Below are 25607 nucleotides of genomic sequence, written 5' to 3' on the forward strand. Positions count from 1 at the left end.
GGCCTGTCTCTTGGTAGCGCCTCCATGCTCTGGACACTACGCTGACACACAGCAAACCTTCTTGCCACAGCTCGCATTGATGTGCCATCCTGGATGAGCTGCACTACCTGAGCCACTTGTGTGGGTTGTAGACTCCGTCTCATGCTACCACTAGAGTGAAAGCACCGCCAGCATTCAAAAGTGACCAAAACATCAGCCAGGAGGCATAGGAACTGAGAAGTGGTCTGTGGTCACCACCTGCAGAAGCACTCCTTTATTGGGGGTGTCTTGCTAATTGCCTATAATTTCCACCTGTTGTCTATTCCATTTGCACAACTGCATGTGAAATGTATTGTCAATCAGTGTTGCTTCCTAAGTGGACAGTTTGATTTCACAGAAGTGTGATTGACTTGGAGTTACATTGTGTTGTTTAAGTGTTCCCTTTATTTTTTTGAGCAGTGTATATATATATATATATTTTTTTTTTAAACATGTATTTACCCCTTATTTCTGATACTAAACAGTCTCCATACTTCCATTCATTTTTTCAACTGGGGACCTTCAGACGAGTCTTGTGAGGCATGACATGTATGTGTTCGTGAGAGTCTCACCTTTCCACAGAGGGGTCATGTTAGTGTGTAGCCTAAACTGTTTGGACTCTACAGACAGAAGTTGTCAGATCAGCTGTATCGACTGTAGACGAGTCCCAAGACGCTTGTGGGGGTCGTACGGCAAAACAGAGAACACCATCGTGTTCATGAGAGTCTCGACCATTCGGACACTCCAGACAATTTTGTGAGAAGATCGACTTCCGGGATGCCTCATGGTCTGACAAACATCACTCTAGCTCCTTTCACAGCAGATGTGGAAGTGCGACATAGACGGATGCAGTGGATTGAGACACATCCAATGCGAAAAAACTAAAACAAATATAAAATCTCTAGCTTAAACTGACAGATTTTGATGGGGATTTGTGTTATTGTGCTAATTACATTTCCGCGGGGGTGCAGACATCAACCTTAGGGGGTTGAACGGAAGCAAATGGAACCAAAACGGGGATAAACATACCTGAATTTGTCCAATAGAAACTCTTGTTTGCAACTGTTGGACTAATGACTACACCCTAGATCAGCTAGATGCAGGCAAAAGTGTGCAAGGCGGTATGGAATGTGTCACTGTCTGTCACCTTGATTACTCATATTGTTCTCTTGACCTGTGCACCTACGATATAAACTTTCATTCACAGGCTAGGTTGTAGTAACCTCATGAGGGGTACAGGGAAAATGTTTTATAACCTATCGCTGTTACATTGAGCTGGGTGAATGGAATATGAATGCCGGTCATCCAATATGCTGTAGTAGAAATAAGGCCATTCTCATTTTTGAAAAAAAGAAACACCCTATTCTTAAATGGCACCGACTGCCACTGCTTCATAGGCACCTTCCTAACAAACTTCCCACTATGTTGTTCCAAAGATAAACATGGAAAAGAGTATGTCCACAGAGTAACACTTCCCTGCAGCCAAACCCAATATCTTCTTCACATCTTGTGGTTCAAGCCAGTGGTCCAAACTGAGCACATCAGTACATGAGAAAAACAGCAATTGAACTCTGCAAACAGTCTGCCCTCTATAGCCTGTTGTGTTGCCAATGACTTGGGTATTTACATATCCACCTTAATAGAGAGTGCACTTGTACTTAACAATCTGTCTCCTGAGATAGGTCTCGCCTGTTATTAAGAAAGTAATTTGTATCGCACCACAGTTGTCAGTGTTTATGATCTTTCTTATATTTGGCACTCCAAAAACATTTGACTGTGTCTCACTTAATACACAGGATAAACATTTTATAATTAGGTTATGCCTCCACGGAACAGTCTATGACCTTCATATGGGAAACTTCTGTAAATGTTTGTTATCAATTAGTAATGAAGATGCATGACAACACTCTTTACCATAAACATCTACCAGGTTGAATTTATGCCAGGCTCCATTAGAAACACACATAAAAGGTTGCAATAAGACAGGAGTTGAGGGGAGGTGCCCTGTCCTGTGGAGCGACTTCTGTGGGACACAGAATAGACCTGATACCATCTCAATGTGACTCCTCCTAGCCCCCCCCCATCATAACTCCAGATAGTGCTGCACCAATTACAGCCTAATGGGACAGTTTTAATTAGAAAACTACATTGAGCAAGTATTTGCTTCTCCTCCACCGCCACAACATGGCTCATTTAAGAGATTAATGCTCAGGCCCTGGATGGCTGTACAGTTAAGGAAGTCATTCCTCCTCAGATCCAAACATAATTCCTAATATTTCAAGGCCACTTCCTGGCTGATTTTATCATGCCACACATGGCAACATGTACCCCCGCATCCAGTAAATGAAAGCCAAATGTCACCACTCCGGTTCAAATCATTAATGACCACACATGTTCAGTCTATTAGCATCTGATTGTTTACATTGGTTCAAGTCCATTTAAAAAGTGGAACATTAACCAAGAGGAAAAAGCAACAAAAAAAGAGAAAATAAATGAGTACATCGGACGAGGGTTGGGGTTTGAAACGGGATCTTTATAGAGCTGTGATACAGGAAAGGCTTGTTCAGATCTTCAGCACTACCAACATACATCACCGGCGACAAAAAAATAACAAGTTCTGCACTGGAACTGTTCAATCACGGTCAATCATTAGAACTAAATCCAATGCACACCACTGATTTTCTGTACGGTCATTCAAATAGGAATTCAGTTTAACAATACAATTCTGTTTTTCAATGTTTTTCTTTTCTTCATATTCTACATCCCTCAGTATGGACGCTTCCAATGACGTCTTGGCAGTTTAATCACAATAACATATTCAACGCAGATGTAATCACAAAATGATGGAATTATGAACATGTTTCCAATATTTTCCAAACAGATCCTGACGGTATGGATAGCAATCCATCAGCCTTCACAGATGCATTTTTCAAATATTCAGTTATTGAACTTGTGTCGGCCACCCGTTTGTGTCATTCAATACCAATCAAATAACTTTATTTATGACTTTGTATTTCTGCTGACACAAACTACATGTCATTCCTCTCTGCCTCCTTCTTTCCACTCCTCTCCTCTTTTGACCTCACCCTCTCACCTTCCCCCCCTACTCACAAGGCAGGCAATACGCTTGACCTCATCTTTACTAGATGCTGTTCTTCCACTAACCTCATTGCAACTCCCCTCCAAGTCTCCGACCACTACCTTGTATCCTTTTCCCTCTCGCTCTCATCCAACACTTCCCACACTGCCCCTACTTGGATGGTATCGCGCCGTCCCAACCTTCGCTCTCTCTCCCCCGCTACTCTCTCCTCTTCCATCCTATCATCTCTTCCCTCTGCTCAAACCTTCTCCAACCTATCTCCTGATTCTGCCTCCTCAACCCTCCTCTCCTCCCTTTCTGCATCCTTTGACTCTCTATGTCCCCTATCCTCCAGGCCAGCTCGGTCCTCCCCTCCCGCTCCGTGGCTCGACGACTCATTGCGAGCTCACAGAACAGGGCTCCGGGCAGCCGAGCGGAAATGGAGGAAAACTCGCCTCCCTGCCGACCTGGCATCCTTTCACTCCCTCCTCTCTACATTTTCCTCTTCTGTCTCTGCTGCTAAAGCCACTTTCTACCACTCTAAATTCCAAGTATCTGCCTCTAACCCTAGGAAGCTCTTTGCCACCTTCTCCTCCCTCCTGAATCCTCCTCCCCCTCCCCCCCCTCCTCCCTCTCTGCAGACGACTTCGTCAACCATTTCGAAAAGAAGGTCGACGACATCCGATCCTCGTTTGCTAAGTCAAACGACACCGCTGGTTCTGCTCACACTGCCCTACCCTGTGCTCTGACATCTTTCTCCCCTCTCTCTCCAGATGAAATCTCACGTCTTGTGACGGCCGGCCGCCCAACAACCTGCCCGCTTGACCCTATCCCCTCCTCTCTTCTCCAGACCATTTCCGGAGACCTTCTCCCTTACCTCACCTCGCTCATCAACTCATCCTTGACCGCTGGCTACGTCCCTTCCGTCTTCAAGAGAGCGAGAGTTGCACCCCTTCTGAAAAAACCTACACTCGATCCCTCCGATGTCAACAACTACAGACCAGTATCCCTTCTTTCTTTTCTCTCCAAAACTCTTGAACGTGCCGTCCTTGGCCAGCTCTCCTGCTATCTCTCTCAGAATGACCTTCTTGATCCAAATCAGTCAGGTTTCAAGACTAGTCACTCAACTGAGACTGCTCTTCTCTGTATCACGGAGGCGCTCCGCACTGCTAAAGCTAACTCCCTCTCCTCTGCTCTCATCCTTCTAGACCTATCGGCTGCCTTCGATACTGTGAACCATCAGATCCTCCTCTCCACCCTCTCCGAGTTGGGCATCTCCGGCGCGGCCCACGCTTGGATTGCGTCCTACCTGACAGGTCGCTCCTACCAGGTGGCGTGGCGAGAATCTGTCTCCTCACCACGTGCTCTCACCACTGGTGTCCCCCAGGGCTCTGTTCTAGGCCCTCTCCTATTCTCGCTATACACCAAGTCACTTGGCTCTGTCATAACCTCACATGGTCTCTCCTATCATTGCTATGCAGACGACACACAATTAATCTTCTCCTTTCCCCCTTCTGATGACCAGGTGGCGAATCGCATCTCTGCATGTCTGGCAGACATATCAGTGTGGATGACGGATCACCACCTCAAGCTGAACCTCGGCAAGACGGAGCTGCTCTTCCTCCCGGGGAAGGACTGCCCGTTCCATGATCTCGCCATCACGGTTGACAACTCCATTGTGTCCTCCTCCCAGAGCGCTAAGAACCTTGGCGTGATCCTGGACAACACCCTGTCGTTCTCAACTAACATCAAGGCGGTGGCCCGTTCCTGTAGGTTCATGCTCTACAACATCCGCAGAGTACGACCCTGCCTCACACAGGAAGCGGCGCAGGTCCTAATCCAGGCACTTGTCATCTCCCGTCTGGATTACTGCAACTCGCTGTTGGCTGGGCTCCCTGCCTGTGCCATTAAACCCCTACAACTCATCCAGAACGCCGCAGCCCGTCTGGTGTTCAACCTTCCCAAGTTCTCTCACGTCACCCCGCTCCTCCGCTCTCTCCACTGGCTTCCAGTTGAAGCTCGCATCCGCTACAAGACCATGGTGCTTGCCTACGGAGCTGTGAGGGGAACGGCACCTCAGTACCTTCAGGCTCTGATCAGGCCCTACACCCAAACAAGGGCACTGCGTTCATCCACCTCTGGCCTGCTCGCCTCCCTACCACTGAGGAAGTACAGTTCCCGCTCAGCCCAGTCAAAACTGTTCGCTGCTCTGGCACCCCAATGGTGGAACAAACTCCCTCACGACGCCAGGACAGCGGAGTCAATCACCACCTTCCGGAGACACCTGAAACCCCACCTCTTCAAGGAATACCTAGGATAGGATAAAGCAATCCTTCTGCCCCCCCCCCCCCTTAAAAGATTTAGATGCACTATTGTAAAGTGGCTGTTCCACTGGATGTCATAAGGTGAATGCACCAATTTGTAAGTCGCTCTGGATAAGAGCGTCTGCTAAATGACTTAAATGTAAATGTAAATTTACTGAAATAAAGACAATGTGCACTGCCTGCACCATCTTTGCATGTTTATGGATAATGTGAAGCAAGCCACAACCACAGTGGTCTCCAGGGACTTCTACTGTGATCAACACCACTACTTTCATCACATCCTTTACTTGAGCAAATGACCATATCAGGAGCATGATCTCAACCAGTCGAAGACCTGCAATCATGCTTTTTCTGGCACACAATTAAAAGATGTCGTCAAACCTAGCTTCTTTTACAGTGTTTTGGTTCTGCTTGTCAGCGCAACAAACATTATCTTAAAGAGGCCTCATTTAGCAAAGAAAGCAACTGACCAGGTTCAATGATGGCGACGGGGGCCCGGGCTATGTGGGTAACTGAGGAGCACAATAGGACTGGAACACGATAAGGAGGACAAGGGAGGGAGGAGGGGGGCACCAACATGCCTCCCTTTCACTCTCCTGGGAATCCAGAGGCTAAGACGTGGCTTAGACATCGGGGTTCTTCAACACAGGTATCATGTTCCTCAGGTCCTTCAGTACAGCTGGGAGGGGTCCAAAACTCCCTGTCTGTCTCAGTGGAGGGATAGGGAGGCGCCATCAGGTAACCGTAGCAGACAACCTGCATGCCAACAGGTGAAACCAGAGACTTAAAAGTCTAGCTTTATACTGTCCACTAGTCATCAATAATAAGACCCATTTCTGGCCCATGCACAATGCACACACCAAATCAGCCTTTGTTAACACAACAGAAATGATAAGCACGTATTTAATTGAAAACCTCCATAGAAAATGCACACACATAATGCATGCACTATATACATATACAGTGCATTCAGATCCCTTGACTTATTCCACATTTTGTTACGTTACAGCCTTATCCTAAAATGTATTACATAGTTTTTTCCCCTCACCAATCTACACACAATACAAAGCGAAAACAGGTTTAGTTTTTTTTTTTTTAAATGCTTATATATAAAAAAATGAAATACCTTATTTACATAAGTATTCAGACCATTTGCTATGAGACTCGAAATTGAGATCAGGTGCATCCTGTTTCCATTGATAATTCTTTAGCTGTTTCAACAACTTGGAGTCCACCTGTGGTAAATTTCATTGATTGGACATGATTTGGAAAAGCACACACCTGTCTATATAAGGTCCCACAGTTGACAGTGCATGTCAGAGCAAAAACCAAGCAATGAGGTTGAAGGAAATGTCCGTAGAGCTCCGAAACAGGATTGTGTCGAGACGCAGATCTGGAGAAGGGTACCAAAACATTTCTGCAGCATTGAATGTCCCCATGAACATAGTGGCCTCCATCATTCTTAAATGGAAGAAGTTTGGAACCACCAAGACTCTTCCTAGAGCTGGCCACCTTATCAGTATACAGTTGAAGTCAGAAGTTTACATACACTTAGGTTGGAGTCAATAAACTCTTTTTTCAACCACTCCACAGATTTCTTGTTAACAAACTATAGTTTTGGCAAGTCGGTTAGGACATCTACTCTGTGCATGACAAGTAATTTTTCCAACAATTGTCTAAACAACAGACTATTTCACTTATAATTCACTGTATCATAATTCCAGTGGGTCAGAAGTTTACATACACTAAGTTGATTGTGCCTCTAAACAGCTTGGAAAACTCCAGAAAATGATGTCATGGCTTTAGAAGCTTCTGATAGGCTAATTGGCATCATTTGATTCAATTAGAGGTGTACCTGTGGATGTATTTCAAGGCCTACCTTCAAACTCAGTGTCTCTTTCCTTGACATCATGGGAAAATCAAAAGAAATCAGGAAAAAAATTGGAGACCTCATCAAGTCTGGTTCATCCTTGGGAGCAATTTCCAAACGCCTGAAGGCACCACGTTAATCTGTACAAACAATAGTACGCAAGTATAAACACCATGGGACCACGCAGCCGTCATACCGCTAAGGAAGGAGATGCGTTCTGTTTCCTAGAGATGAACGTACTTTGGTGCGAAATGTGCAAATCAATCCCAGAACAACAGCAAAGGACCTTGTGAAGACACTGGAGGAAACAGGTACAAAAGTATCTATATCCACAGTAAAACGAGTCCTATACGTAGGTGGCAGCATCATGTTGTGGGGGTGCTTTGCTGCAGGGGGGACTGCACTTCACAAAATAGATGGCATCATGAGGAAGGGAAATTATGTGGATATATTGAAACAACATCTCAAGACATCAGTCAGGAAGTTAAAGTTTGGTCGCAAATGGGTCTTCCAAATGGACAATGACCCCAAGCATACTTCCAAAGTGGTGGCAAAATGGCTTAAGGACAACAAAGTCAAGGTATTGTAGTGGCCATCACAAAGCCCTGACCTCAATCCTATAGACAATTTGTGTGCAGAACTGAAAAAGTGTGTGTGAGCAAGGAGGCCTACAAAGCTGACTCAGTTACACCAGCTGTCAGGAGGAATGGGCCAAAATTCACCCAACTTATTGTGGGAAGCTTGTGGAAGGCTACCTGAAACGTTTGACCCAAGTTAAACAATTTAAAGGCAATGCTACCAAATACTAATTGAGTGGATGTAAACTTCTGACCCACTGGGAAAGTGATGAAAGAAATAAAAGCTGAAATAACTCACTCTACTATTATTTCACATTCTTAAAATAAAGTGGTGATCCTAACTGACCTAAGACAGGGAATTTTTACTAGGATTAAATGTAAAGAATTGTGAAAAACTGAGTTTAAATGTATTTGGCTAAGGTGTATGTAAACTTCCGACTTCAACTGTGTGTGTGTGAGATATATATATAAATAAACAAAATTACCTAAGATGGGCCCGTCACCGGGAGAACCTGGTATGTCCCCTTAATATTTCAATTAATTGCACCTGAATGGTTGATTGACTGCAGAAGGAGAATAACATGCGATAGAGATGTCCAATAACATTACAGAGAAGTCTGGATGTCTCTTTTGCTAAACATGATTATCACAACAACCCCAATAGGTCCATTTTAACACAGTGCATGGGACAAGATCTGATTCCGAAACTGTATGTAATACAATAGACCCTGGTCAGAATATAGCTCCACCTTGTCTCTCGTCGACCACACCCGAATACAGAAACATGCTTACTGTTCAATAGAAAGTCTGATTTGTCATCTCTTTTCAAGAGTGTAAATGTGGTTAGTGGTTTTGAGAGACATGAGTGCACTAAAGCAACACTTGTCATTGTAACATGTTATCAAGCAAGTCCTTAGAAATATCTTCGTATGCTCCCTGCTGACTAGATGTCAACAGCCTTGCATCAATCTGAGCCACATTCACTCCTAAACTCCCCAGCACTATAACCTACTACAGGCAGGTTCACTGAGGGACTGGGCTCCCCTGATTTGAATGGCAGAGTTCTAGGGAAGTAATTGGGCTTCTGTAAACATCACTGTGTGGTCTGGTCTAGAGGGAGGCATGGGGTCCCAGTCCCACAGCATAACCCCCCCCCCCCCCCCCCTCACTCTGACAACATCACAGAAGGCCTGTAAAACTGTCCAACAGCACGGCGACAAGTCCCAACACGAAATCAGAACTCAAGATGTCAGCAACCACTATTGCCCAATAAAATGAAGCCAATCTCTCAGCCGTCTGTTCGTCTTCTACCGTAGCTAAATATTCACATCATTAAAGAAAAATACATGGTCTGGTCTCCGACAGTGAAACGACACCCCTGGTGGCCACGCGTGGATTGAATCAATCCAAATCCGAGCTGGTCAAGTATTCAGAGATTTTACTTCTTACAACTGAAGTGGGGGGGGTGGGGAATGAATTAATCTGGAAACCTTGATTTAGCGACAATGTGCAAAAGTATCCAGAGATCGCTATTCATCACAGCGCTCTGGACAAGTGGGCAATGCAGAGGCAAAGAGGTTTTAAATTGAAAACCATAACGCTCATTAGCTCAACACTCAGCCTAAAGGGCAATCAGAAGTTGCATTAGCCACAAGAGGGTGCCTGAACAAAATGATATCTGTAAATTGATTAGACTAAATGGAGTAACTGATATTGTATAAATGCATATTCAGCCCAGTTGAACTCCACACTGTGCTTAAAAGTACAATTGATCTGGTAAATCAGGACGCAGTTAACAGTAGGAATACATGAAGTTGAATACGGTAGTTTACCAAAACATTGAGAAAAGAATAATTGTACATTGTACCAATAACAGTACAATAGTAGCTACCGGTACAATAATCATCACAGTGCAATAATTATTGCACATAATACACATTGTCCCAATACCAGTAGAACATGTGAATCTGAAATGACACTTCAGAACAGCATCAATGAATAGGTCAACCCAATTGATCAATGTACAAAAAACATGTCATTTCTTTCAGTATGAAGTGCTTAAAAACAAACACGTCTTCAGGAAAAAGCTAGACAGATATTTTAGGGGGAAAAAATAATCACTATCTCTGTTATTCTCTATATCAAAAGGATGCATGTTCTGCACAGCCAGACCGTACGGATGGTGTTCCTATCACCTGTGAATGATTACCAATCACTAAATCTCACACAGCCTGATTACACACATGGGACACAGTGGGCCTTCCCCAGGCAGCCAGCCAGCTGCACAGCACTGCTCAACCTCTACTGTATATCTAGGACCATCAGTGGGAAGAGAAGGAGATGGGGCCAGGGTGGGGGGGTTGTGTTACAGGGGGTAGGCAGGGCCGACATTAGGCCCCCTGGATCAGCTCTGTGCTAGCCTCTCAATGACTCTCCTGTAATCGGCCAGCACCTCCTGGTAGCTTTTCTCCAGCTCCTCCTGTTGCAGCGCCGTGTCCATCTGACTGATGTGGGATGCCAGCTCCTCTGGCCGCAGACACTTCATCATCTTGGTCAGCTCCCGCTGGTTCTTCTAAGCACGCAATAAACACATACACTGGTTAATGCACTGCGTTTGTGTAAAATGGCTGGCTTCCAGTTGAAGCTCGCATCCGCTACAAGACCATGGTGCTTGCCTACGGAGCTGTGAGGGGAACGGCACCTCAGTACCTTCAGGCTCTGATCAGGCCCTACACCCAAACAAGGGCACTGCGTTCATCCACCTCTGGCCTGCTCGCCTCCCTACCACTGAGGAAGTACAGTTCCCGCTCAGCCCAGTCAAAACTGTTCGCTGCTCTGGCACCCCAATGGTGGAACAAACTCCCTCACGACGCCAGGACAGCGGAGTCAATCACCACCTTCCGGAGACACCTGAAACCCCACCTCTTCAAGGAATACCTAGGATAGGATAAAGCTATCCTTCTGCCCCCCCCCCCCCCCCCCCTTAAAAGATCTAGATGCACTATTGTAAAGTGGCTGTTCCACTGGATGTCATAAGGTGAATGCACCAATTTGTAAGTCGCTCTGGATAAGAGCGTCTGCTAAATGACTTAAATGTAATGTAAATGTAATGTAAATGTAAAATCCCTGGGCTTGTTTCCCCAAAAACGTTGCATTATTAGCTTGTTAGCCATGTTTTTCTATTGAAGCAAAACAAAAATGCTGTATGGTATTTTGCAAACGTGACGGTTAAGTTTTGATTGCAATTAGCAGCAGGGAATCTTACATAATGCACGTTCAACTGACAAGAGCAAGTTAATACTGTTCCTCCTCTAGGTCCTCATATTGCAGACCTGACTGCATCTCATTAGTGTCTTAAAACCAAATAGTCAGAGGGGAAGCAAAGGATTCTGTAATTGAGTCTGCAGGAGTGCTGAAAGCTTCTGGACATGAACCAAGAGTTCTCACTCATGTATTTTGGGGCCAGTGCAAAAAAGTTCCCACTCTCTTGGGAATCAGGGGAAGAGAAGTTGAGCAGAGACGTGAAATTCTCCACACATTCACAGAGAGGAGGACTCCGCTGAGCTAACTACAAACCAAACCTCCCCAAAAACAAAACAGCCTGCTGCATCTGGCTGCCAGATCTCTCCTCCACTCCACAGCCAGTCTCCCAAGGAATTCCTACTTCCTTTTTCATCACACACTTTTTTCCCTCCGCAGATATTGGCCTTTTTCAAGACATGTGGTTACACTGCTGACAGCAATCCTCTAATGCAGAGATCATGAATGAGTATACTTTTTTCCCCCTTTATGAAAATGTACACACTCACTACTGTAAGTCGCTCTGGATAAGAGCGTCTGCTAAATGACTAAAATGTAAAATCATCGACTAGACTCAGCAGCGGGCAGTCTTTCTTGAGCGGACGGTCAGGGAGCCTGAACATAATTACAAATCATTTGTAGACTGCAAATTGACCTCAAGAAGCCCAAACAGACATAAGTCACTATACCCCTACCTACATGTACATATTACCTAAATTACCTCTACTGCTTACGTTTGTATATGATCACGCGTCTCTCTATTAGGCGTGGGAAAAGTTGGGAACAGATTTCCAAAATTAAAATCAAATTTTTTATAATAATATATATATATATATTTTTAGTCCAACGCTGAATTTTTTAGAATAAATAAAAAGACCCGCGGGGAGGGGGACAAATTCGGCACGCGGGCCACCAGTTGAAGAACCCTGCTGTAAGGGCTGATATGCTGGGTTTCAATGAGACACTCAAATTACATGTCATGGAACATACATATGTAAATCAATGTTATCCTGTAAATACAAAATTAGTAACAGTTTGTCTAATCAAATTCCAAAAAGCACAGTAAGAGTGCTAATATGAAATTGTACTATTTGGCAAGCAGATTCTTTAACTGCTTGAATGTGTGCTGTTAGCAACCTACTTCCACCTAAATTACTCCTCCCTCCTAATGACATGCAAATCCTGCATAATGACACTGCTCTGAATAGAACTGAATCCTGGGGTAACACTACTGTGGAGGCCTGTCGTGCTCCATTGTATCTTCAATAATAAGCCTTTGGTACTCCAGACATTTTCCTGCAACTGGGGAATAATCATTCTCCTGATTCTAGAAAAGTAATGGAACATAAGTTACAAGACGCAACAAGAAGTAGCTCTAAGCAGATAAAGTGTGCGTCATATTCTTGGCCTCATCCTTGGCCGTTTCTGAAACCATGCTAATGCATTGTTTTTGGTATCTCAGCATGTTCTGGCAATTCTCACAAACTTAATTGGGAGGAAGGATGTTTGAAATGCTTTTTACATTTGTATCAAACCATTTCTTTGAAAATCATGATGAAAGTAGCCATTTTAGGTCCTTTTTAGACCTATACATGCCTCCTGTAAGACCCTATGAACCATACATTATACAGACACAATCTTGGTTTCATTATACTCCTTATAGTGTGTTCTAACTTAAGGAGTATGTCGAGATTCTTAAAGACAAATGTTCACATTCATTTATTCAACATTAAAAATATTAATATCGCAAAATGAGCCTTTTAGATTTTGTTAATTTTTAAGACATTGTTTGGAACAATATACAAATACATCACATTTCCGGAGTGGGCTTTGCTAATTATGAAGTTATGATACATTTTATGAGCACCACCAACACAGTGAATGGGAAAATGGATTCAAAAGGGAACTCCCTGTGCTGATGATTTGCAATCTTAAAGGAGGGCTGTGATTGGTTAATGACCTACAACAGGGGTATTCAACTCTTACAGTATGACGTCCAGAGCCTGCTGGTTTTCTGTTCTACCTGATAATTAAAATTGCACACACCTGGTTCACCCAGGTTTAAAGCAGTCCCTGATTAGAGGGGAATAATGAAAAAAATGCAGAACTGGCTTCGAGCTCCAGAGTTGAATTTGAACGACCTATGTCATTTTCTATGTATAAATGGGTTATATAATTAAAAATAACAGAGAGCCACACTGGACATGTGATGCGTTTGAAGAGTTTATTGTTACAAACAATATGTCTAAAAATAAGACAAATCAAAAAAGGATAGTTGAGAGATATTCCTATTTATGTTAGATAAATGTGTCTTTCAGAATCTAAACATACTCCATATGTTAGAGCACACTATAAGGAGTATAATGAAACCAAGATGTTGTCTGTATCATGTACGGATCATAGGGTCTCACAGGAGGCATGTACAGGTCTAAAAAGGGCCTAAAATGGCCACTTTTATTATGACTTGTGATACAAACGTAAAAAGCATTTCGAACATCCCTTCCTCCCAATGAAGTTCTATTGTGAGAACTGCCAGAACAATCTGAGATGCCAAAAATATTGGACTCGCCCTATTATCAAATTGAATCAACTCTGAGGTTATATAGTGCAACTAACAGCCATTCACCACTAATGAAGTCCATAGGGAAACACATAGCCATTACACAGTAGACACAATCTGCTGATTCCATTTGACTAGAAACTAGAGCGCAAGGCTGACACTGCAAAAGGATGGAGGAATGCATTTCACTGGAGAAGCTACGGTCCTTTCTTTCAAACATACCTTGGTCGGGGCAAATAGCCTCTTCTTGACTTCCAGACGGTAATCTCTTGCTTTCGCTTCAACGCTCATGTCCGTCACCCTCAGTCGGAGGATTTCATATACTCTGTAGGGGGAAAAAAAACAGGACAGGGCCATTAGTGCCTTTAAGAACCCGTACAGTCTGTCTCCACAATCATCTAGAAAAGACAAGACGATTTCTTAGCTTGGTCGAGCTATTCAGAACCTTCTTGTACAACGTTGAGGTGCCTGAAGCTTCATGAAAGAGCCATGGTGGAGTGAGAAACAACCATTTGGCAAAAATGAAAACATGACACAGAATAAGTGCAGTAAGATAAGTCAGTGCCCACCCTTTTAAATAAAATGGTACATGTTCCCTCTAGGACTGGAGAGCCTTGGGTTAATGAGTGAGAAAAGTACAGTAATCAAATGTATCCTCCTCTAGACTCTATGGTTAAAGCTGAGGTTGACCTTGTTAATCTTTAACTTCTCCCTGGCCTCTGTGGCCATGTCGTCACCGAAGCTCAGAGAAAGCTTGTCTGTGGAGAATGACGGCAGCGTTTGGCAGAGCTTGACCAGAACGTAGTCTCGCAGCTTCACGTAGTTCTCCGAGGGGTCTTCAGCTGAAAATAACAGAAAACAATAATTAGACACAAGCTTGAAATTCCATTTAAAAATAAATACATTACATACAATTACATGAAATGTCAGGTATACTCAATTTATGTTTTATCAAACTGTTCACATCAACCACCCCAAGACATCCAAGGCTAGTTTTCAATACAGGCTTAAATTCAAATCCCACTGATTCCTGAAACAGTCAAATAATTACGCCATTGTCAGAGTATGATTGTGGCTGCATGTGTCAAGCGCAGTTCTGCGAAAGCTGCTTGCATTGACATTTTACCCAGCTCCCACTGCGGTTTTGAAAAAAATTCACTACAGAGCAACATGGAGAGGATTTAAAGCCACCTGGAATAAAAATACCTAAATCCAGCAGTAGCTGGCCTACCTGGTTAAATAAAGGTTAAATAAATCAAATAAAAAAAATTCAAAGACCAGATTCAAAGTAGAGAAAAATAGACAAGAAAATAGGGACGCTTCTTTGTTATTTTTAAAACGAGCTGTCAGCTAAATCTGGTGCAACGCATCACTTCTCATCTCTGAGACTTATGTTTTGTTGTACATTGTCCCTGGCAAATAAACTAAAATACAAAATAAGTTCATTTCATTTTCCTATGCAAATCAATTATTTGGGTGTAACGGCTTTGTATTTAACCATGTAAATACATGCAATATTATGTGAAACTCTAGCACAGTTACAGCCTCCTCCCCAAAATGAAACATCTTAAGACATCAACTAATTTTGTGTTACTTACATTAACACACAGTCTTGTACAGCTAACCTTGTGGGGACACACAATTCAGTCCCATTCAAAATCCTATTTTCCCTAACCCTAAAATCTAACCTTAACCCTAGCTCCTAACCCTAAAACTAACCCGAACACTAATTCTAACCTTAACCCCCAAGAAATAGCATTTGACCTTGTAGGGACTAACAAAACGTCCCCAGTTAGTCAAATTTTTGTTTGTTTACTATTCTTGTGGAGACTTCTGGTCCCCACAAGTATAGTGAAACACGTCCACAAACACACACCTGTAATATCCTGTACTTTAGGCAGATTGCAGTAGAACCTGTGCACTGCCTCCAGCAGCTGGGCTCCATGACCCTCTCCTTGGAACGGCGGCAGGATCAGCATTTGGCTGTTCAGAAGGACACCAGGCCAACATACACAAAGACATGAAAGAACAGCCTTGCTGACCTCTCAGCCAGACCTATCAAACCCCTTGTCATTCACAGAAAAAAGGCAACCTTGTATATGACTGATCAGATCTTGATGTTAAGATAATTATCTGAGAAAGAAAAAGCTCACTTTTGTAATTTATGATAGCATGGAGTAATGTACAGGGCCTTCAGACTTTTTCCACATTTTGTTGTTACAGCCGGAATTTAAAATTGATTAAATGTAGATTTTTCATGTCACTGGCCTACACACAATACCCTATAATGTCAAAGTGGAATAGTTCCCCCCCCCCCCCCCCCAAATTAATAAAAATGAAAAACTGAAATGACTTGAGTGAATTAGTCAACCCATTTGTTGGCAGTTGTGGCTGTTTTGCGTAATGTATTGTCTCTACCTTCCTGCCCTTAGTGCTGTTGTCTGTGGCCAATAATGTTTGTACCCTGTTTTGTGCTGCTACCATGTTGTGCTGCTGCCATGTTGTGTTGCCATCATGCAGTGATGTCATGTGTTGCTGCCATGCTATGTTGTTGTTTTAGGTCTCTCTTTATGTAGTGTTGTCTCGCTTGTCGTGATGTGTGTTTTGTCCTATATTTTTTATTTTAATCCCAGCCTCCGTCCGTGCAGGAGGCCTTTGGCCTTTTGGTAGGCCATCATTGTAAATAAGAATTTGTTCTTAACTGACTTGCCTAAGTTAAATGGTTAAATAAAAATAAATACAATTGTTATGGCAAGCCTAAATAAGTTCTGGAGTAAACATGTGCTTAAGAAGTCACATAATAAGTTGCATGGACTCACTCTGTGTGCAATAATAGTGTTTAACATGATTTTTGAATGACTACTTCATCTCTGTACCCTACACATACAATTATCTATAAGGTCGAGCAGTGAATTTCAAACAAATTCAACCACAAAGACCAGGGAGGTTTTCCAGTCGTTGCAAAGAAAGGCTCTTATTTGTAGATGGGTAAAAATAAAAAAAGACATTGAACATCCCTTTTAGCATGGTGAAGTTATTACCCTTTGGATGGTGCATCAATAGTCCCAGTCACTACAAAGATACAGGCGACCTTCCTAACTCAGTTGCCGGAGAGGAAGGAAACAGCTCAGGGATTTCACCATGAGGCCAATGGTGACTTTAAAACATGTACAGAGTTTAATTGTGGTGATAGGAGACAACTGAGGATGGATCAACAACATTGTAGTTACTCCACAATACTAACCTGACAGATTGAAAAAAAGGAAGCCTGGACAGAATAAAACATATTCCAAAACATGCATCCTGTTTGCAATAAGGCATTAAAGTAATACTGCAAAGAATGTGGCAAAGCAATTCACTTTTTGTCCTGAATACAAAGTGTTATGTTCAGGGCAAATCCAATACAACACATTATTGAGTACCACACTCCATATTTTCAAGCATAGTGGTGGCTGCATCATGTTATGGGTATGCTTGTAATCGTTAACGACTGGAGAGTTTTTCAGGATCAAAAAGGAACAGAATGCAGCTAAGCACAGGCAAAATCCTAGAGGAAAACCTGCTTCAGTCTGTTTTCCACCAGACACTGGGAAATTAATTCACCTTTCAGCAGAACAATAACCTAAAACACAAGGCCAAATCTACACTGGAGTTGCTTACCAAGAAGACAGTGAATGTTCTGGAGTGGCCGAGTTACAGTTTTGACTTAAATCTAATTGAAAAACTATGGCGAGACCTGTAAATGGTTGTCTAGCAGTGATCAACAAGCAATTTGACAGAGCTTGAGGAATTTTGTAAAGAATAAATGGGCAAATGTTGCACAATCCAGGTGTGGAAAGCTCTTAGAGACTTACCCAGAAAAACTAAAAGCTGTAATCGCTGCCAAAGGTGCTACAAAGTATTGACTCAGGGGTGTGAATAATTATGTAAATTAGATATTTCTGTATTTAATTTTCAATAAATTTGCTACAATTTCTAAAAACATGCTTTCACTGTCATTATGGGGTATTGTGTGTACATGGGTGAGAAAATAAATCCATTGAATCCATTCTGAATTCAGGCTGTAACGCAAAATGTGGAACAAGTCAAGGGGTATGAATACTTTCTAAGGCACTGTACTAATGAATTGAAATTGAGGGAGCCCTTTTCACTTGATTATAAGAAACGTAACAAATTGTTATGTCATGTCCATCAATACATCAAACAAAATGCTTATTTACAGGCAAACGCTTTTTTTGTTGTTGAAGATACTGATCATTTTGGCTCCCATATGAGTCAGAGCGGGGTTGGATGGTTGGATACATAAGCCAGTAATTTGAGATTTTTGTAAGACTAGGGAGAGAGAAATATATAATTTTCCTCTCCTTTTTTGTACAAAAGAAAAGGAAGGCACGTGCTCCCATAGTAATTACCTTACACGTGGTCGGGTTTTGTCTGGATACACATAGTAATTATAAACTGTCATGTAGCCAACAGTTGCGAAGAGAGTCTCCCCATCGTTATTGTACTTCTCAAATCTGCAGATAAAACACAAAAGGCAAGCAGGACAATTACAGGCACACTCCAATGCCGCGTCCATTTTCCCCTCTCCATTCTCTGGGATGCTTTTTCCAGTGTCAGCATGCTGGAGCAGCCAGGCCCGTCCCGATCCGTACACCTGCTACAACCTGAATACATTAAGCACTTAATTGGAGGACTGCAACTTAGAAGAGGAGAAGAGGGGTAGAGAGGGGGGAATCGGGGTCCTCCACATCACTTCAGTCCATTTACCCATTGTCACTATAAATAGGTGCCAGGATAAAGAAAACACTGGCAGAGGCTCTTTTTACTGTTTGAGATGTCATTCAGTGTTTCAAAAGACAACCGTGTTCAATTCAGCTCTTGCCCTGAAAAAAATGAATGAAAAGGCTTTTCAACACAAAAGGTGCCTCTTGCCAGATCAACAATTCTCCAATAACCAGGGAAAATATAATCAAACTGGCCTGGTAATTGGTCGCGAGCGCCTCAAAGGAGCCCGTTGTTTCTGAATGAGTCAACGAACGGGTTCGGGGAGAGTGACGTTGGTTAAGGAGGGCACCACTCACACGAGAAAGAAGTCCCAACGATCGTCGTCCGCGTCGATAAAGCTGGCCGTCTCAATGAACCACACGGGGAAGGTCTGCAGGCGCTCATGGTAGTCTCGGAATCCAGGGTACAACACGTCCACCTAGAGAACACAGCACATAGCAGGTCTGAGGACAGTCTAAGTCATTTATCAGTCATGATAAATAAGCAGAGCACCCTCCCTTATACGGAAATAATCTGCAAGTCATTCAGGCGACATGGAACGCAGTTATCTGTATATAATTACATAAAGTACTGTATATTGTAGGACCAGGGACTAGAATGTGAACCTTGTGAATCTGGTAGGTAAAGTCTTCTCCCGCCTCCACATTGTGGACGTGGCATGTGTGAAGCAGGGTGCCGAAGGGTTTGAAGTTGGCCTCCTCCAACAATGAGATGAAGTCGTCCGTGTTGCAGCTGAACTCAGCAGGAATGATCTCCCGGATCTTCCCTTCAACATCATCCGGCTGCAGGGAGGAAAGAACAGGGTTTACTAGAACATGACAAAGCGACAGCATCTTGTATAAGGGAAAGTAGCCTTGTATTTATATTCCTTTTCTGTTACAAAAAAAAGTATGCCGATTAGCCAGATAAGTATTTGCTAGGACGAAAACTGCAATCTTATAACTTTTAAAGTCAATAATGCATTTGAAATAAAGGTATTTCTTCAAAATGTAGTACGCGTTTGTTCTTTGATATAGTTGGATCATATAGATTAAACATGTCCAAGGTCTTTATTACAAAAAGACCTTACAGAGCAGAGCCTATCTAGTTTCATGGACTAACAGCTGAAATTGAATAAATCAGGAAATCTGTGGACATTATTTATTTATTTTCCGCTGCCATGTCTAATCACAGTTCCTACTGTTCGGTCATTAGGCTATGCTTCAGCCCTGATTGACAGAGAACACGAGGAATTAAAGTGGAAGAATACATATTTTTGTGCCACAAAAAGGAGAACCATTAGGCAATTAAGACAGTCAGCAGAGCAGAGCCGCCCGCCCCCCTTCCCAACCCCTTGGTGAAAGAGCACTTAATTGAATACATTTACTACTTACGTTAAACCATGAATATTTGATGAAGCCCCCACAATAACGTATTTCTGCATTTCACTGGGCAATAAAATGTAATGAATTGATCTCAACTTAACAAACCTCGGGCATCCATAATAGAGGCCTCTCGTCTAATCCTGGCGAGCGCAACTCAATCAAATGAAAGAGCCTGGCAGACAAAGGGCCCCCCTCCCCCTGGACTTTTTACTCACTAGAATGTGTGGTTGGTTCAGCTGTGATGTTTGCATTGTATCCATTTCCACAAGGATTGACATGAGAACACTTTGTATTAACTTGCTAAGCAGCCCTTTCACACCATTTACATGCACGATGAGCATTAGTTCTATACCGAGACCCTTTCTGCTCGCCATAGAAAAACTGGGAAATGAAGAAGGCCTGAACAAAATGCACTACAAAAGGCTAATACAACACACTGCTAATTCCTCTCCTTTCAGACATCAGCTAATATCCAACTGGAAGTAATGCACCTGCAGCTGAATGCCACTTCACCATTGCAATTGTTCAACTGCATTTCTGAGGAATAAGGATCAGAAAGAAAAGGCCATGGACAAACAAGTCATATTGTCCGAGGCACTCTCCGATATACTAGACACTAAATTGCACAATCCTGAATAAAAGAAGTCATAGTTCGGTATAAATGACGTAACAATGAATCTTTAGAAACGTTTTGTTCCATCCGAATGCCTTTTATCGTCGGGATATAATTGATCATGTGTACATATCTTATTTAGGAGTAGTGAAAACGTTTTGAAGGTAAAAAGAACACTAAATCAGATCACGTTGTCCTTCACAATTCATGGATTTTGCGACTTTACATGTACCTATAGAGCAAATACATTCAATTAGATCTCTCTTAGGACCCAGAGAGGCACTAACTAGGCCTATTTAGTAGGGCCGGGACGAAAACAGGGTCGCAAATATTTGTTCCATGGCAAAAATGAAAACACAAAGCAGACAACTCTTTGGTCCTTTAAAAACCTTGTGTATGTAACATAGTGTGCTATAGCTTGGAAAATAAATACATGTGACTGGATGACAACATAATAACGGTTTATTGCCAACATTTTCCAAATAAGTTAAATCTACTTCGCGTTTCTTTTGTGTTTTGTTTCCTTGACGTGATACTAACGAGTAGCACAATACGGTTATCGTCCCGGCCCTACCCTTTAACCCAACTGTGCCATTTTTCTAAACGTCCAACTTCAATTGAACTTTACATTTGATCACTATCTGCTTAAAAGCTCTTATTGGATTTCTTTGTCATACAAAAAATATCTCCATTGACAATGATTTTGGCTGACTTAAAACGTGAGCTACATATTGCAATAACAATCCAAACATTTGTATATTAACAGCTTCACATTTTAGACCGGGGCTCATATTTGATTTACACATCACTGATGTCCGTTTCAGATTTCCACTAGTGGATGCCCAGTACGAAACAATGACTGGAACAAAAACGATGCCCGACTGTGTGGAGTCCATCATTATAGCGTTTGGCTGGTTTAGGGTAAAGGTGATCTCTGACAAGTCTTCCATTAGAGTAGTAGCAGCTGCATGCTGAACTCTGTCCCACAGCTCCCCTCCTCTCCCTCACCAGCTGCACTACACCCAGCCACAGTGAGCATGCACTCACAGACAAACACTCATCAGATGGAGCCTGAACTCTGCTGCTGCTCCCTAACTCTCTACCTCGCACCAGCTGCACTAAACCCTTAACGAGGTGGACACTCGTGGGTCAACGTTGGCCTGGCCGTCATCCTCACTGGAAATTCTTCAGCTTTACATCCGAGTACTGTTTAGTATTGGGAACAGAATAGGCAGTTTGGGAAATGTTTAACGAAGAAAACTACAGAAAAATGAATCAAAACAAAATATTTCACTGATGACTGCTCTGTGTCTATAAAAACAATTGGATTTTCCTGCTGCTATTTGTTCATGTATAATGTTACTACGGTCTATGCACTCAATTAGACAATTGCTTCTCATTGCGACATTCTTTTAATGAATCTACAAGAAAACTTTCAGGTAACACTTGACATTCAGTCTATCCTACTACACCTAGAAATGTAGAAATGCTGTAACTATATTAGGGGAATAAGTTAACATTTTCTTCTTGATATTTTGTGATAATAAAAAAAAACATTCAACTCCATACAATGATTAAATTACAATGTAACAAAGTGTTAATGCAATGGAGCAATTACAGCTACACTATGTGTAAAGCAAGTGAAGTGTTACTGGCCATCACTTTACAAGGATTTCTTTCAATTGAAAGCACTATACAGATTAGCTACTGACCAGGATAACCTGGTCAGAGGTTCAGAACTGTAATTTGGGTTCGTTCTTATAACCAAGTCCTCCGGTGATACATCTCCCTCCTGACAAAACACACTTATGGGAAACATACCCCAGCAGGACATATTCCACTTCCTGCAGACTATCACAGAGCCACTCAAATCAATGGATGAGCCAAGACCACCCGATCCAACTCTGATCCTTCCCTTTAGAGGGAGGGATAGGATTAGTGCACCAATGGCCCATGGGGCCTATGGTAGACTGGGATTAGTCTGACAAAATATGAGATCTCTTACATATCTGCTGCATAATACCACTACTCAGAGGGAGGTTCTGGCTCACTCCAGAAGGCCCACAGAAACATGCACAAAGCAGCCCACAGAAAAGGCTCCAGAAACAGCTCACCTCGAGCTAAAGCAGGCTGGGAAACTGGACAAGTTCCAGAAGAGAAACTAAGGGTACTGAGGGTGGTTTTTCACTTGACCGGGAAAAACTAAGCTTTCGCGAAGACCCAGAGTTTTCCCTGGTCAGGTCACGCGGTTGAGAAACCCTCACGACATAAGAGTTGGGGTCTATCTCTGAATGGAATATAGTTTGGCAGGACATGTTTTTTTTTTTTTAGGTAACGTCCGTGTTACTGTGCTCGGCTAAAGTGACAAAAAGGCATTTCAAATCAACTTATTTACCTCCACGCAATCAAAGTTCTCTGTGACTCTGGCTGAATATTTAACTTTGAAGAAGGTGATCAGGTTCCCAGCACTGTAGTAGAGTTGAATCTGAAGGCCTTTGTATCCAAAAGCCACCTAACTGAGGAGGAAATAAATAAATTAAAACAAAGTGGATAAATAGCTAGTGAGCTCCAAAAGTATTGGGACAGTGGCATTTTTTATTTGGCTCTGTACTCCAGCACTTTGGATTTGAAATGACACAATGACGATGAGGTTAAAGTGCAGACTATCAGTTTTCATTTGAGGGTATTTTCATCCATATCAAGTGAACCGTATCATACCCCCCAAGACATGCTAACCTCTCACCCATAACAATGATATTTATGCCCCTGTAACTTTCTCACTGATCATTATTCATGATTCATTGAGGATTATCCATAATCATGGTAGCATCCAAATTGTTTAGAAACATATTCTATTCTTATTTACAAAAGAAAAGTGATTCCATTTTGGGCATCTGAAACCACCAAAACAAACAGAAAATGCATCCAACAAATATGTAGAGTCACAAGCTTGATGTAGTCATTGCGCGCTATGAATATGGGACCAAATACTTAACTTTTGACTACTTTAAGTGAATTTGTCCCAATAGTTTTGGTCCCCTAAAATGGGGGGACTATGTACAGAAAGTGCTGTAACTTCTAAACGGTCCACTCGATATGGATGAAAACACCCTGAAATTAAAGCTGACAGTTTGCACTTTAACCTCATAGTATCATTTCCAAAAATGTGTCACTGTCCTAATAGTTTTGGAGCTCACTGCAGATAAGTTAGCATTCACATAATTCAGTTCTCAACAGTTCACCGTCGTGCAACCATCACACAGATTTAGGCCGCTTTCAAGAGTTTTGACGTTGCTGACGCCTGACAGATCTTACAACGCCTGGATAGGCGTTATATATTAGCTAACCATATACTGTATGTTATAGCTATTTGTCAGTCGATGACAGTCAATGAGGTGGCACGCAACCATTGGTTGTTTCTGTAATGAGATGCACAGATCTTACTGGCTGAATTATGTTTGATACTCACTCATCACCATAAAGCTGGTGGCTGTACTCTGGGTGGAATGTCGTGCTTTCATTATCCACCTCCTCTGCGAAACGGACTGAGAGAAATAGTTGTATTTAATTATTTCAGGAAGAGAGTGTGGTCAATACTCAGTGCAATATTTGATATGTTGACTATGTATATGAAACACTCAAAGCACCATTTACCAAACAACGAAATGCAGTGCAAGTAGCTACTATCACCACATCCTAAAACAAAAGAGTTTACACACAAAGCTAAATAAGAAGACGCATGAGACAAACCTAGTTTTAAACAGATTGCTTCGTTGGTGTCACACTTATATTCTGCCAACTTCTTCTCCATTTCGTTCATCCCTGTGGAGCAAAACAAACAGCATTTCTAGCTTAATTGTTTTGTTTATTTATTTGGATCCCCGTTAGCTTTCGCAGAAGCAGCCGTTGCTCTTCCTGGGGTCCACAAAAAACATGACAAGTAACAAAACACTGATACACTAGGAAAAGTCACATTCAAAATACAATGATATAGAAACAACGCACAAAAAATAATTGTACAAACCAAAAAATAAAAAAAAATCTAAATGTGTCTGTGTGCCCCTCACAGTACACGTCATTCCATGAGTTGTTTTAAAGGTAATTTTCCTGTCAACTTGAGTAATGGAAGGGAGTTCCATGCGATCATGGCTCTGTATTAAACTGTGCATTGCCGTGAATTCGCTTTGGACTTGAGAAGTGTGAAGGGACCCTTGTTGGCATGTCTTGTGGGGGTATGTATAGGTGTCTAAACTGAATGTTATTCGATTATGCAGACAATCTGCAATATTTCTCATAAAAACTAGAAGAGAAGCAGTTCAAATCTTTCGACAACCCTCAACCAGGAAAGACTGGCAAGCATGTTGATGTTAATTCTGTATGTGCAGTGAAGGGCAATGTGTGCTGCTCTGTTTTGAGCCAGCTGCAGCTTTTCTAGGTCTTTCTTTGCTGCACTTGACCATATTACCGGAGAGTAATCAAGATGGGACAAGACCAGAGCCTGAACATCTAGTAGTTGATTGTGTCAAAAACACAGAACATATATCTATAATAGAAATTCCCCTCCCCAACTCACCAAAAACTCTGTCAAAATGACTTGACCATGATAATTGATCATCCAATGTTATACCTAGGAGTTAAGCTTCCTCAACTTGCTCAATGGTCACACCCTTTATGTACAACTCCAGTTGAGGTTTAGGCCTTAGAGAAGGTTTTGAACCAAATAAAACGCTTTTAGTTTAAGATGTACTTAAGACCAGTTTATTATTAATCACCCATTCTGATACAGACTAACTCCTTATTTAGAATTTCAGTGAGCTCACTGGCTTGGAGTGCTGACATGTAGAGTGTGGAATCAAAATAAAATAAAATGTTACATGCGCCGAACACAACTGGTGCAGACTTTACCGTGAAATGCTGGCTCACGACCCCTTCCCAATGATGCAAAATAAAATAGTAACAAAAGAGGAATAAAATACACAAGAATGGAGCTGTATACCAGGACCAGATCAATATGCAGAGGTACCAGGACTTGAGGTAGATATGTACATGAAGGCAGGGTAAAGTGACTAGGCATCCGGATAGATAACAATACGAGTAAAATAAAGAACAGTAG

At 42.3% G+C, this 25607-nt stretch overlaps 1 protein-coding gene and 1 pseudogene across 1 annotated transcript in view; one reads left to right on the forward strand and one right to left on the reverse strand.

Moving 5' to 3' along the window:
• Positions 1–25607, forward strand: part of LOC129816280 (electrogenic aspartate/glutamate antiporter SLC25A12, mitochondrial-like) — a 78569-nt gene that overhangs the window by 21366 nt on the left and 31596 nt on the right. The gene's annotated exons all lie outside the window — the stretch shown is intronic.
• Positions 9068–24305, reverse strand: LOC129816999 (histone acetyltransferase type B catalytic subunit-like; annotated as a pseudogene).

Source organism: Salvelinus fontinalis, chromosome 19 (genome assembly GCF_029448725.1).
Source record: "Salvelinus fontinalis isolate EN_2023a chromosome 19, ASM2944872v1, whole genome shotgun sequence".
Lineage (NCBI taxonomy): Eukaryota > Metazoa > Chordata > Actinopteri > Salmoniformes > Salmonidae > Salvelinus > Salvelinus fontinalis.